We start from the raw sequence: 12796 nt of genomic DNA on the forward strand, positions 1-12796 counted from the left end.
ACCTATTCATCAAATGATACAGTTTAGAAGTGGTTCCCAACTGTGATTACAATTCATAATAGGACGTACTTTTAACTTATGCCAACTGTACAGCGATGAGAACCATTCTCTGGTAGGTCGGCACAATGAGTCTTTTCCACATAACGTTGAATCCTTCACAGAGGAGGTCAAAGATACACAAATAAGATTCAAGGAATCTGATGATTCACTGGAAGCATCGTAAGGAAGTGTATCTTATTTACGAACGAAGCGGCTCACAAAACACTCGTTTGACCGACTACTGAGTATTTCTCTTAACCCAGGACCCTTACAAAGGAGTTTTAGTAAAAGAGATAGTGAATATCCAAGAGGCTCAGTGTCTTTAGCACATCGGTGCCTTTAGTAAGCGTGAACGTCAAGAAGATCCACACCTATATTCAGTGCTACATAAAAAAAGGCGTTATAAATCAGTGAGCGGTTTACTGTCAAAATTCCGATAGCGCGTGTTTCCGAAATAGTCAAGCAATAGTTTACTCCATCCCACATAGATCTTGCGAAAAGACCACGATGTTAAATCACAGCTCATACGGCGAACAGGCAAATTTAAATTTTTAAATCCCATTCCTGCACAAGTGCTACAAAGTACCTCGCCGATGAACTGGAAAAGGCAAAACCCCTTTCAGCTATTTCGCTGTCCACTTTATGCGGCATGCGAGATCCTTATAAATGTTAGTGTTTGAGGGGTATGAATTCAGAATGAGATTTTCAGAATGAGATTTTCACTGTGCAGCGGAGTGTGCGCTTATATGAAACTTCCTGGCAGATTAAAACTGTGTGCCGCTGGAAAGTGAAAATCTCATTCTGGAAACATCCCCCAGGATGTGGGTAAGCCATGTCCCCGCAATATCCTTTCTTTCAGGAGTGCTAGTTCTGCAAAGTTCGCAGGAGAGCTTCTGTAAAGTTTGGAAGGTAGGAGACGAGGTACTGGCAGAAGTACAGCTGTGAGTCGTGGTTGGGTAGCTCAGGGTATGAATTGTTTGAAGAAAATACCTTCTATCAAATGAATGTAATTAAGAAATAATTTTCTTTCGAAAGTTAACGTTGATGTCTAAAATTTCATCTCATGATTAATATCAGCTTCTCATCGTCCAGATACTTGCGACCTTCCAAGCTTTAGAGGACCATAACTGAAATAATAAGTGACGTCTGGTGCTGCTTACGTTTCCCGTTTAAAGGAATTAGAATGTCCACGTGTAACGTGTTCTTCGATACGAGCATACAGTAATTAGTTTACTTTTGTTGCCTTTTATTTCAAGTCCAAGCTATTAATTGCAGCGCTTCGCATTCTGAGCTCCTTGTGTCCATATGCGTTATCAAGCCGTCCACTTATCACCAGTAACTCTTTCTGAACGCGATTTCACAGCCTCGTTTGAACCATAATCCTGTCTTCAGCTGAAGCGATGATTTAACGCCAAATATTACTTTAGATTATACAGCTGCTAGATATCCTTCAGTTTGTTTGATGAAGTATTCCAAAGTGAGCTCCATAAAAAAGCTTTGAAGAGTTAAGCGACATATCAAACGAACCAAACTGCACGTAACATACCGGAAATCTAGCCCGATATGGTTACTCTAGAGCAGTTTCGAATGCTGATGTCGACAGATTTTCTAATTGTAAAAACAAAACAAAAAATACATGAAAACGTTTTCAAGTACCGCTACCTATCACAGAATTTGTTGACTACTCAATTATTTATTTAGCGATATGTTTCGAGGTGATAGCTCATCTTCAGGCTATATTGGCATTACAAAACATTAACGTAAGTATATGAAGATATTAAAGTTTCTTTTCATGACAAATCGTAATATCTGTATACACTTATATTAATGTTTTTGGGATGCCACTATAGCCTGACGATGAAGTGTCACCTAGAAACGTGTCGCTTAAGAAATAATTTAGAAATCAACAAATTTTGTGACTGGTAGCGGTATTTGAAAATCTTTTCATATTTTTGAAACAGAGAGGGTCGCTTAATGGTCAATACGGCTTCAAATTATATTAAAAAAAAACGCCGAACTACGTCACTGAAGTTCTTGAATCGACTTCTGCATTATATATTTTCTACTAAGCTTTAAAATACTTAAAATGATCTAAATGAGTGAAGAGTCATTTATCTTTTCATGCTTCGATGTCATGTGATATGAAACAAAAATAAGTCGTGATTTTTAAGTCTGAGGGCTAATAAAATTTCCTTACATTTTTTCTGAACAAATAATGGGAAGTTAGCATTAGTATCAATAACGGCGGTGGCATGGTGTAGTTTTTTTATTCACTATGGATTGCATAGGCATCTAACTGAGATTTTTATCGTATTCTCCTTTCCCTGTTTGCGTACTATTATTTGTAAATATGGATGCGATCTCAGCAAGGTACTATAGCAATTTGGAAAATAGAAGAAATAAGTACCACCTGCATCTCTAAAATATAGTGACATATATAACTTTCATTAATGCACATATCCAAAGAAGCAAATTCTTTGCTCTGAGTTAACTCAGAAGTATATTGAGTGACGGTGGCCATGTGGTGATATTAAAAATTTTACAACACGTGTTGCACACGTATTGGATATTGCGTATTACTTGGCTTGAGGCATTCGACGCACCTGCAAGTTTATCGCAGTTTATTGTGCCACAAAAAAGTAACCATGAAATAAATCCTGCAGGCAACACTCAAAAACGAAGAAGTTGTAGTGTCAGATTTTTGATACATTATTGAAATTAATGTGAGTTAGCTCTGTACATGAAAAGTGAATAAATAACACTAAATTAATGATACAACTATGTGAGCCATTATAAAGGAGAGACACGGTGCGAAGCGAATGTACTCACTAAAATAGTCCAACAAGACTGAAAATCCTTTGGCTGCGTACGTATCCAGTAACCTGCAACAAGAAATCCAGTTAGTCTCTGTTCACCCTTATATGATAAACACTTGCTTCATTATTCGACAAGATGGTTAAGCGACAAAACTATTACATACGTTAGCTCAGGGAACATATGGAGTTACTGAAGTGGCAATGGGATAGGACTTGCTTTAGTGGAATACAATTATTTTAAGGTCTTCGTATAATATTACCCTGTATCCTTAACTTTCCTCGAAGCTGTAAAAGAAAATTCCCACTTCACAGAAGGAGATCATGTATTAATAAAAACATTTATCAAGAAATAACAAACATATCGAAAGAAAATAGAAAAATCTGCTACTCTTTGGCAATAAAGTGGTATGGAAATTTATTGGAGTTCCGCTGCAGTTAAACTAATGAACTCTGTATGAGAGAACAATTACGGATGTTCACTATAATGTCATAGTTGTTTTCATTATAATAAAGAAATGCATTTCCATAAAATAGTTTACGGGTATTTTCATTCTACGACGTTGTTTCGTAGCTTTCATGTGTTTTAGTAATCAAAAAATGTTTCAGATTTCCAGATTAAGTTACTGGCTATATAATTTTCGTTCTCTAGCTACGTAGGAAAGATGTCATTTGTCATTTATGACAAAGTTTTCCGAAGTAGTAACGTAAGCTAACAACTACAGGGCGTATTACCTTTTGCGTTGTGTGAATTTATTATCTATTTATTGGTTAGGTATCATTACACTGATGGAAATAAGTTTGTTAAATTACGATAAATAATCCATTACTGTCTTGCAGTAGCTCATTTTGTTAGAAAATGCAAATTTCGAAGCATACCTTCATCCTCAGTGCTCCAGCTGACAATAAAAGAACTTACTAAAAGAAAGCTATGGAAATGCGTATCTGTGGGAGGCTACTGTGAATTCTAAATGAAGAAATTTTTAAAATTTAGAACATACAAGGAATTGATTTGAATGTTCCATGTTCCTGTGAGTATTAGTGTTCCCTTCCATGTGATATTGCAATATAATTTCTTTCTGATACTGACTGTACCAGAGACTTACAGTTTTATACACGCTGTTATCAAATTTAAACAACTACGAAAAAAGTTTGAACTTTACTGTTGTTCAAAACTATAATGCAACTAACATATTAGACAACGGACAACTTACTCCAAAAAATTTGCAGATGATTATTTCTCTCTGTGTGCACTACATAAAAGTATATGCAGTTCTTACAGGTGATTTTGAAAAGTACGAACTTTCGACATATCAAAATGATTTGTTTTATGGTGTACTCATATGACTAGGTTGACCACTAACGTTACCGTGAAAGGAATTTTTTTTTCCGCGTGAGTAGATCCAAGAGAATGAGTAGTACAAGAGACCTCGCTTTTTCAAGATCGCTTCACTTCCCTTTCTTCTATTAGATATAACTTTAACATGATTCGTGGAGTTTTGTATCGTTTAATTATTCATAGTTTATGCGGTTCTGTCTTCATAACAATTTTATGAAATGAGAAAGATAACAAAAGGCCGGGCGCTGATAACCGCGCAGTTGAGCGCCCCACAAACCAAACTTCATCACAACAAAAGGTTTCATTTTTTGCATCTCCTGTAGTTTACGTCATTTAATTCAGAAAAAATAATGCATGTTCACAATAAATATTTATGTAAACTGAGAAACTTCGCACAAATTAATATTAAAACTTCATTAAATGTAAATGTATCGATTCCCAAGAAAAAGAGGGTTAAATGCGACCATTCCTTATGTAGCTGTGTGACTTACAGTTTGTGATGTGCTTCTTATTTTGAACCACATTTTATTTGCTAATTTTAACAATTTATTGTGATGCTCTACGTAACAGTATAACTAGCTTTCTTAAGCATCAAAGTAGAATGTTATAGTGACGAGTAAGGAGCGGTTCCCATGATCGGAACACATGTAACGATTACGGACGCGCCATATGGCACCGAAGTTCGTCTGTGGTGTGATGCCTATGAGTAAACCTAAGAAGTAACTTCTGCTTTAAGATTTCTGGACGCCAAGGACCCATCGGCACTTAGGCGCGAAAGTTAGACATTTTCTTTATGAAACGTGAATTATTAAATGCCACCTTGAGACTATTAAATGCTACGGGGAACCTAAGTGTCATTACAGCGTGTGCTACTAAAGCGTCGGTATGTAGTAAGATATTTATGTCAGAAAAAAATATCTGAATAGCTCTGAAGTTGTACCAAGTGTAGTCAAGATTTCTGTTGTACGCCAAGCTAGCCAGTCGGTATTAGAGTACAATCCAGATCTCATTTCTATTGCAAGTCATGCTCTGGACTTTACGTAATTTCTAAGCTCTAATTATGTGTTTAACAGTGGGATTTTTTACTTATATATAGTGTTTGATAATTAACTCTCCTTTAACACACGCAGAGATTTATTTCGAGCAGCGTTAACTATACGCATTCCAGTTATAGCCACTCAGGTGGACTGTATGGATCTTCTAAAGACTTCAGTGGCGGTACAAGAATTGCTTGAGTGAACCACATGATAGAGAAAACTGCACAGAACAGTAAGGAGGAGTTCTCTGCGTCGATTCACCACTTGATCCAGGAAAAGGTTAACTTAACTTTAGCAGTCACGAGCGTCATGGAATGACCAATAATATTGTACGTCTCCTATAACATTTCCTACGGCCTTTTTAACATGTACAGCGAACAACTTAATCCAAACAAATTTAGAGATGATTATTTCTCCCTGTATTCTAAACTTAAAAGTTGTCTGTGGTGTAACGTTTTACGGTGATTCAGTACCACAGGGGGTCTCGAAAACAGCTAAAATTAGAATGTTGCCACAGCAGTGTTTCTACATTATTACTCCCTCTTTGTACGATTCCCTTCTCTTGTATCCTGTCATATGACTAACTTAATTTCGTAACAGAGTCGGAAAAATCTTAGAAATTAGTTTGAGTGTGGGGATGGCTGATAGCATCCGCTGAACGCAAAAACCATCCGGAGAAACAAAAGAATTTTAAAAGATGTGCAAGGTATAAAGATGAATAACTGCCGCTTCATAACTTGTAGAAATGTCATAACTTGATAGTCTTTACGTTTAAAGAAAAACTTTATACAAGCCCACAAAAAAAGGTTTGTCGCAGCTAATTCTCCAGTACGGAGAACCAGCACTCTACATCAACATCTACATCTACATGATTACACCGCAATTCACATTTAAGTGCTTGGCAGAGGGTTCATCGAACCACAATCATACTATCTCTCTACCATTCCATACCCGAACAGCGCGCGGAAAAACGAACACCTTAACCTTTCTGTCCGAGCTCTGATTTCTCTTATTTTATTTTGATGATCATTCCTACCTTTGTAGGTTGGGCTCAACAAAATATTTTCGCATTCGGAAGAGAAAGTTGGTGAATGAAATTTCGTAAATAGATCTCGCTGCGAAGAAAAACGTCTTTGCATTAATGACTTCCATCCCAACTCGCGTATCATATCTGCCGCACTCTGTCCCCTATTACGTGATATTAAAAAACGACCTTTCGATGTCCTCCGTCAATCCCACATGGTAAGTATCCCACACCGCGCAGCAATACCCTAACAGAGGACGAACGAGTGTAGTGTATGCTGTCTCTTTAGTGGACTTGTTGCATTTTCTAAGTGTCCTGCCAATGAAACGTAACCTTTGGGTCGCCTTCCCCACAATATTATCTATGTGGTCTTTCCAACTGAAGTTGTTCGTAATTTTAACACCCAGGTACTTAGTTGAATTGACAGCCTTGAGAATTGTACTATTTATCGTGTAATCGAATTCCAACGGAGTTATTTCGGAACTCATGTGGATCACCTCACACTTTTCGTTATTTAGTGTGAACTGCCACCTGCCACACCATACAGCAATATTTTCTAAATCGCTTTGCAACTGATACTGGTCTCCGGATGATCTTACTAGACGGTAAATTACAGCATCATCTGCGAACAACCCAAGAGAACTGCTCAGAGTGTCACCCAGGTCATTTGTAAAGATCAGGAACAGCAGAGGTCCCAGGACGCTTCCCTGAGGAACACCTGATATCACTTCAGTTTTACTCGATAATTTTCCGTCTATTACTCCGAACTGCGACCTTCCTGACGGGAAATCACGAATCCAGTCGCACAACTAGACGATATCCCATAGGCCCGCAGCTTAATTAAAAGTCGCTTGTGAGGAAAGGTGTCAAAAGCTTTCCCGAAATCTAGAAATACGGAATCAACTTGAGATCCCCTGTCGATAGCGGCCATTACTTCGTGCATTGCACAAGAAGTATATCTTCATTGCTGGCATCAACAGAGTCATAGTCCCCATCATTTCCCCCTTTTCCTATATCATGCATGACGATTCAAATTATCTGTTTTGACCTGGATTTAGCATTGTACTGAAATAATTCGGTTTTTCTTATACTTATTATTCTGTTCGCAGTTACCGTCTCAAAGATTGGGATGTAGTGAACGGTCCACATTTCATCAATAGGCGAGCTCGTGTGTAGAGGAATTCCTCAATTGACGTATGCCGCGACGCCGGCAGCCTGGATACTGCAAACGAGAGCGCAGCCGCGGGAAGCGGCCAGTTGCAGGAGGGCTCTACTCAGGAAGAGTCGGGCGGGCGGGAACTTTGACAGTACGCGGACCGCGGCTGTGGCACTTGAGGCTCGGGGTCCCAACGAGCGCTTCCTCATTAATACCGTTCTCACAGCCTTGTCACACCCCAACCTGCGCGCCCGTATGGCCTCGCCAGCTTCGCTTTCAGTTGCATTGCGGTCGCGGCTCTGCATCTCGCATACGCAGCTCTGTTATCGATCACTAGCGCTGCCGCGCTGTGGCGATCGAAGTAGTCGGCGGTAATGAGCACGCTGAAAACGCCGTCTGTCAGTGACTATTGTGAGCCTCTACTTCAGGCTTCCTGAACGTTTTTTAACTCACGACGTGCGCGATGCTGTGATATCTTCACTGATTTTTCTCTCAAAATTGCATTCATCGGAGGTACCAATGGAGATAATCTGTCTCAGTAAGCAAATATGAGAAGTTGCTTTAGTCCTTGCTAAGAAATGTGTTAAATTATGAAATTAAATTAAAAAAGACTGGAGAATGTAAATGACAAGACTGCCAGCACGGAACACGTTCTCCGCAGTTATCTGGTGTTTACAGAATAAAGTGGGCAGATTTGTGCTATGGCGACAGCCATCGCCTACATATTTAGCACAATGACTACTTCTTCTAATAAATGAAAAGCACCAGTTTGCTTTCGTTCTTCAATATTACTTTTATTGTTAACCGGTTTTCGGCTTACAAGCCATCTTCAGACATTCACTGAGTATCATCGCCAAAGAAGTTAAATGTTAGCAGACAACATTGGAAGAGAACTAACACATCTAGATTGAAGTAGAAACATACAGTAAGTAACATCTTTGCAATGAAAAAGTAAAAACTGAACAGTATATAAAAAACAATGTAGTAGACAGGAAAACCTTTAGCACAAAATAGGAATAGCATGCCTACATAACAGTTTCTATTAAAAAACAAAACTAATAAAATAAAATTAGTACTAGACAAGGCTGCATCAGGAGGTATGAAACATGGAGAGTGATACGCAACCAATTAAAAGAAGAGACAGTTATCAATGTAAATACAGAATACATAAGGAACTTAAGCAACATCAATAAGATAAACAGAAATAAATAAATGCAGGAAAACGGAGGTGTTTGAGGGAACCTACGGTTTGATGGTGTGGTGATACTGCATTTTAACATTAACATAATAATCAAAGCAGTGGCTGTGTACCAGTTTTCATTAAATAAATTAGCAAAGTAAAATATGAACAGTATTTGATGAGACAACTACAAGGGGTGTTAAATATGGACAGTAATACAAGTACCAGTTAAAAGAAAGCCCTAACTATTGAAACTACAGTCTATGTGAAATACAAAGACAACTTCAACAAAACAAAACAACTTAGTGAATACAGGAAAATGGGAATATGTGGGAAGACAGAGTGTGGGAAGTAATGAATAACAAAGATGATTATATGAAGTTTAGGAGAGGGGAAGTTTTGAGCTGTGTCTGGTCATTTTTTCAGTGTAACTTCGAACAATGGTTAAATTACTAAATTTTATGTACTAGTACATATTTCCATTTTAAAATCAATGTCATCCTCCATATATTGCTGGATAAAAATCAACATTGACATTACCATGAGGTCGTTGAGTTCTTTGGCTGTGGATTAAATTACAGCAACCAGCCATTTTTTAATGTAACATTCTACCCGGATTTTATTCATCCAATATTTAAGAATGAGAGCACTTAGTGCCTTGCAACAAACACATAATTTGAAACCTATATGAATTTTTTTTCGCTGACAACCGCCACAAAATGATGAAAGGAAAATAGTTTGTCGCTTACTGCCGCATTAGGCACGACGTTTAAAATTTCTACTAATTGTATTAGTGACTCATTTTGCAGACAGTGTTCAGATACAACTCTTAATGTACCTGCAAAATTATATCAGTATACGACACATAGTTCAGGAGTTATGACGTCATAAACAATGATATGAGTGAAAAGATGCCGCATCATGCATGACAGTTATTACTTCTTTACGACTAATTATATTCGCAACAAATTTCATAGAAAGTATTCAAATATTCCGCAGAATACACCTGCAAAATTATATCATTATACGACACATAGATCAGGAGATATGACGTCACAAACAACGAGCAGCGTGTAAAAGGAAACTGCAGGGTGAAATTCGCGAGAGATACAGGATGTGACATGTACGTCCGCTGGCAAAGCCAAGGATAAATTGCTCCTCTTAAGGTTCTCAGCTACTAAATATAAATAAATAACTCGGGAAACGTTGTAGCTAAAGGAATTGTTATTTTACACAAACCAGCTGGAGCGATCCAAATGCAGTCGACAAAAAAGTTGCTCTGGTGAAGATAAAAGTGTACTACGCCAACTGAGGGTGGAGGAAAGATCGGTCCACATGTCGGCATAAATAATGCAATGCAAGACAGCGGCTTCTTGCTGTATTTCTTGAAGTAGCTACCTACAGAGAAAATATTTGCCCTTTTTTTAGCCGTTAGTTGTAGATAACTTTTATCTTGTATCTTGAATCCTTATGGAATATCATGGTTTTGCACGGTACATAGGGAACCCATTAGAACCAAAAAGCAATGTTTGTTGCATTTAACTAGCTGTTTACTTAAATTTACGGCGACATGCCACGTCCGTGAGAAAATAATTTCATGTAATTCGCCTGATACGTATCTCTTCTGTTTCTAGTTGTATCCAGGGTTAATATTTCAGAATTTGTAAACAACACGCACATTGATCTTCGAGAGAAATTGTAAATATCAGACGCCTAAACACGGCTGATACCTTACTGGCAGCACACAAAGTCGCAAATCTAATTGCAGGCTGGCGTGTCTGTTTTAATACCTATCGAAGGCATCTGCCTTGTTCTGCTTTTGTTCCTTGCTTCTACGCTCAAACGTAATTGCTAGTCAACAGAGTGGCTGTAAACGCAAGTTTAATTAGTAGAAATTTGTCCAATTTATATTACAGCCGTCTTAGTTGAATTCTGGAATACAAGTTTTGAGTTTTAGAAGAAAAATAATCAATCATCGCAGCGATACTGGTTTCAAATCAGTACAGGACCAAGCTGGTTTGTATGCCCATCGATAACATTTTAATGCATTACGTGCGCCAGCAGGCAAATATAACTATAATACATGAATTTCTGTAGCGCAACGGATAGCGACTTTAGCACCTGACTGAATACACCTAAGGCATACAGTCTCAACTCGGAGATAGCTTTTTGGGCAGTGCAAAAACTAGTTACTAGGTGAGAGGTGAGTCTGCTTCTACTATCAATTCCTGTGGAGCTCATGATCTCTCTCGGGATTTCATTAAAATGGTTAGGGCAATGAAATGGTAAAGAAACACAGGAAACGTTTACTCATTACGGCACTGAATGATTACAATGTTGTCCATTACAATGTTGTTCGCACATCATCACCCACTCACTATTTCACTAACATCTCTTCATACTGGCAAGGGCAGTACAACAGCTGGTTTATAATTTAATCAAATGCAATCCGATTTATCGGGGTAAAGAAGACGAGACAGATCTCATAATAAGAATTTTACAAAATGCATAACACTGTGCTGTCTGTGATAATCTTATTTATTCTGCTACCGGTTTCGGTCATAAACCATCTTCAACGGCAGAAAAAATATCGCAGATTTATCACATGTCATACATGCTTTGACATACGTTACTACTGTGGTTTTCAGTAGTAAATGCTTCAAAACAATTGTGTCCCTCAGTCCGAAACATAGGTAGGAAAGAAGGTAGGGACGAACGACATCAAGGGAAAAATAAATGAATGTACACACACAGTTCTTCCTTACCAGATGTGGAGTTGCTATGAAGAAAACAAAAGGAAAAAGTGAGAGTAAAAACTTGCTGGAAACAAATTGTGGCACATGTTGCATAGCTTTAATGAAAGTGGGAAATACTTTTCCCTTTCATCAAGCTCTGCCCCAGGGAAAGAAAAAAATGCAGAGGTGGTCCTGCTAAAAGTATAGCAACCTCGAATATTTCTTATCATCCTATTCTATGTAAAACTGAGTATGGGATCCAAGGTCCCTATTACGAATCAACTTTTATAAAACATCAAAAACATCACCAATCTATAATTATATATTTCCAGTCACAAAAGTAAACAGGATTGGCATTACCACTGATAATGACAGGATCATACAGGAAACGTCGAACTGTATATACTTTACTGAAACGTCACACATGACAGTATCTCAGCAAAACTGGTCAGTCTTTCACCAATGAGAAAAAGGGGCAAGAAAGCTGAAGATAACTCACTGTACGAATCAAGAGATACCTGTATATACACGTATTGGAATTTACTAATTATGACTTTCAATGTCCAGTTTTAAGAAATGGGCGTCGTTCATTCGCTATCTTAATTACATATACAGCAAAAATTAAAAAAAACAATGGTTTACAATCAGTTTGAGAAAACTGGCGTGGGTAGAAACTATGTACTCGTAAATGTGTTCAGTGAATATTAAACGACTCTCAGCGATAGTGTTACAAGGTAAGTGGTGTACCCTTAGAGTCATGGTGCTAATTTATCACGATACCAGTGTTCCTAAGTGCAATAACCAGTGAACACCAGAACAGAAAAAGAATTGGAAATTCATTTATAATCGTATGGAAGACAATGTCTATCGCATGTAAGATTGTGTAGGGAAATATATACATTTGCCCAATGTTTGAAGAGTGGTTTACAGTCAAGCATGATCAACAAAAACAAGGAATGAGGTCCACAGTCATTGAACCATTACACCATCGCAATGGAACGAAAAGGTTAAAATGTGACAATTAGAAATTGTAGAAATTATTCATATGCATGAAATTTAAAGAGGAAACATAGTACAAAAACATTATCAAGGTATCTTGAATAACTGAACTCTAACATTAATTAAACCAGTATACTGAAAGTAAACATGATACTTTATCATGAGCCTCACATCACACCACTCACTGATCATTCAACCCAGAGAAACTTTCCATTTCTTAAAAACTCCTGTATCCAAGAATCATCGCTATTAACGCGGCATTATAACTAAACTCTTACCGTATTGATAGAAGGAATGTGGACACAGTGGCACGCTGGATGCCTAGGCTCGAGGGGACAAAACTTCACAGGATAGGCCCCCTAAGCCTGAGAATCCAACCTGATTTTAACACTGACTTCAGGCATAATTGTTCATAACAAAGTGTGTTACACGAGGTACCTACAATCAAATGAATTTACACCAAGACTGCAAAAC

General features: G+C 37.8%; 1 protein-coding gene across 1 annotated transcript in view; it reads right to left on the reverse strand.

Moving 5' to 3' along the window:
* Nucleotides 1-12796, reverse strand: part of LOC126298816 (neurogenic locus protein delta) — a 1242617-nt gene that overhangs the window by 947887 nt on the left and 281934 nt on the right. The window contains exon 2 of the mRNA XM_049990282.1: nucleotides 2869-2921. The gene's annotated coding sequence lies outside the window, so the exon portion shown is untranslated. The remainder of the gene's footprint in view (nucleotides 1-2868; nucleotides 2922-12796) is intronic.

Source organism: Schistocerca gregaria, chromosome X (genome assembly GCF_023897955.1).
Source record: "Schistocerca gregaria isolate iqSchGreg1 chromosome X, iqSchGreg1.2, whole genome shotgun sequence".
NCBI lineage: Eukaryota > Metazoa > Arthropoda > Insecta > Orthoptera > Acrididae > Schistocerca > Schistocerca gregaria.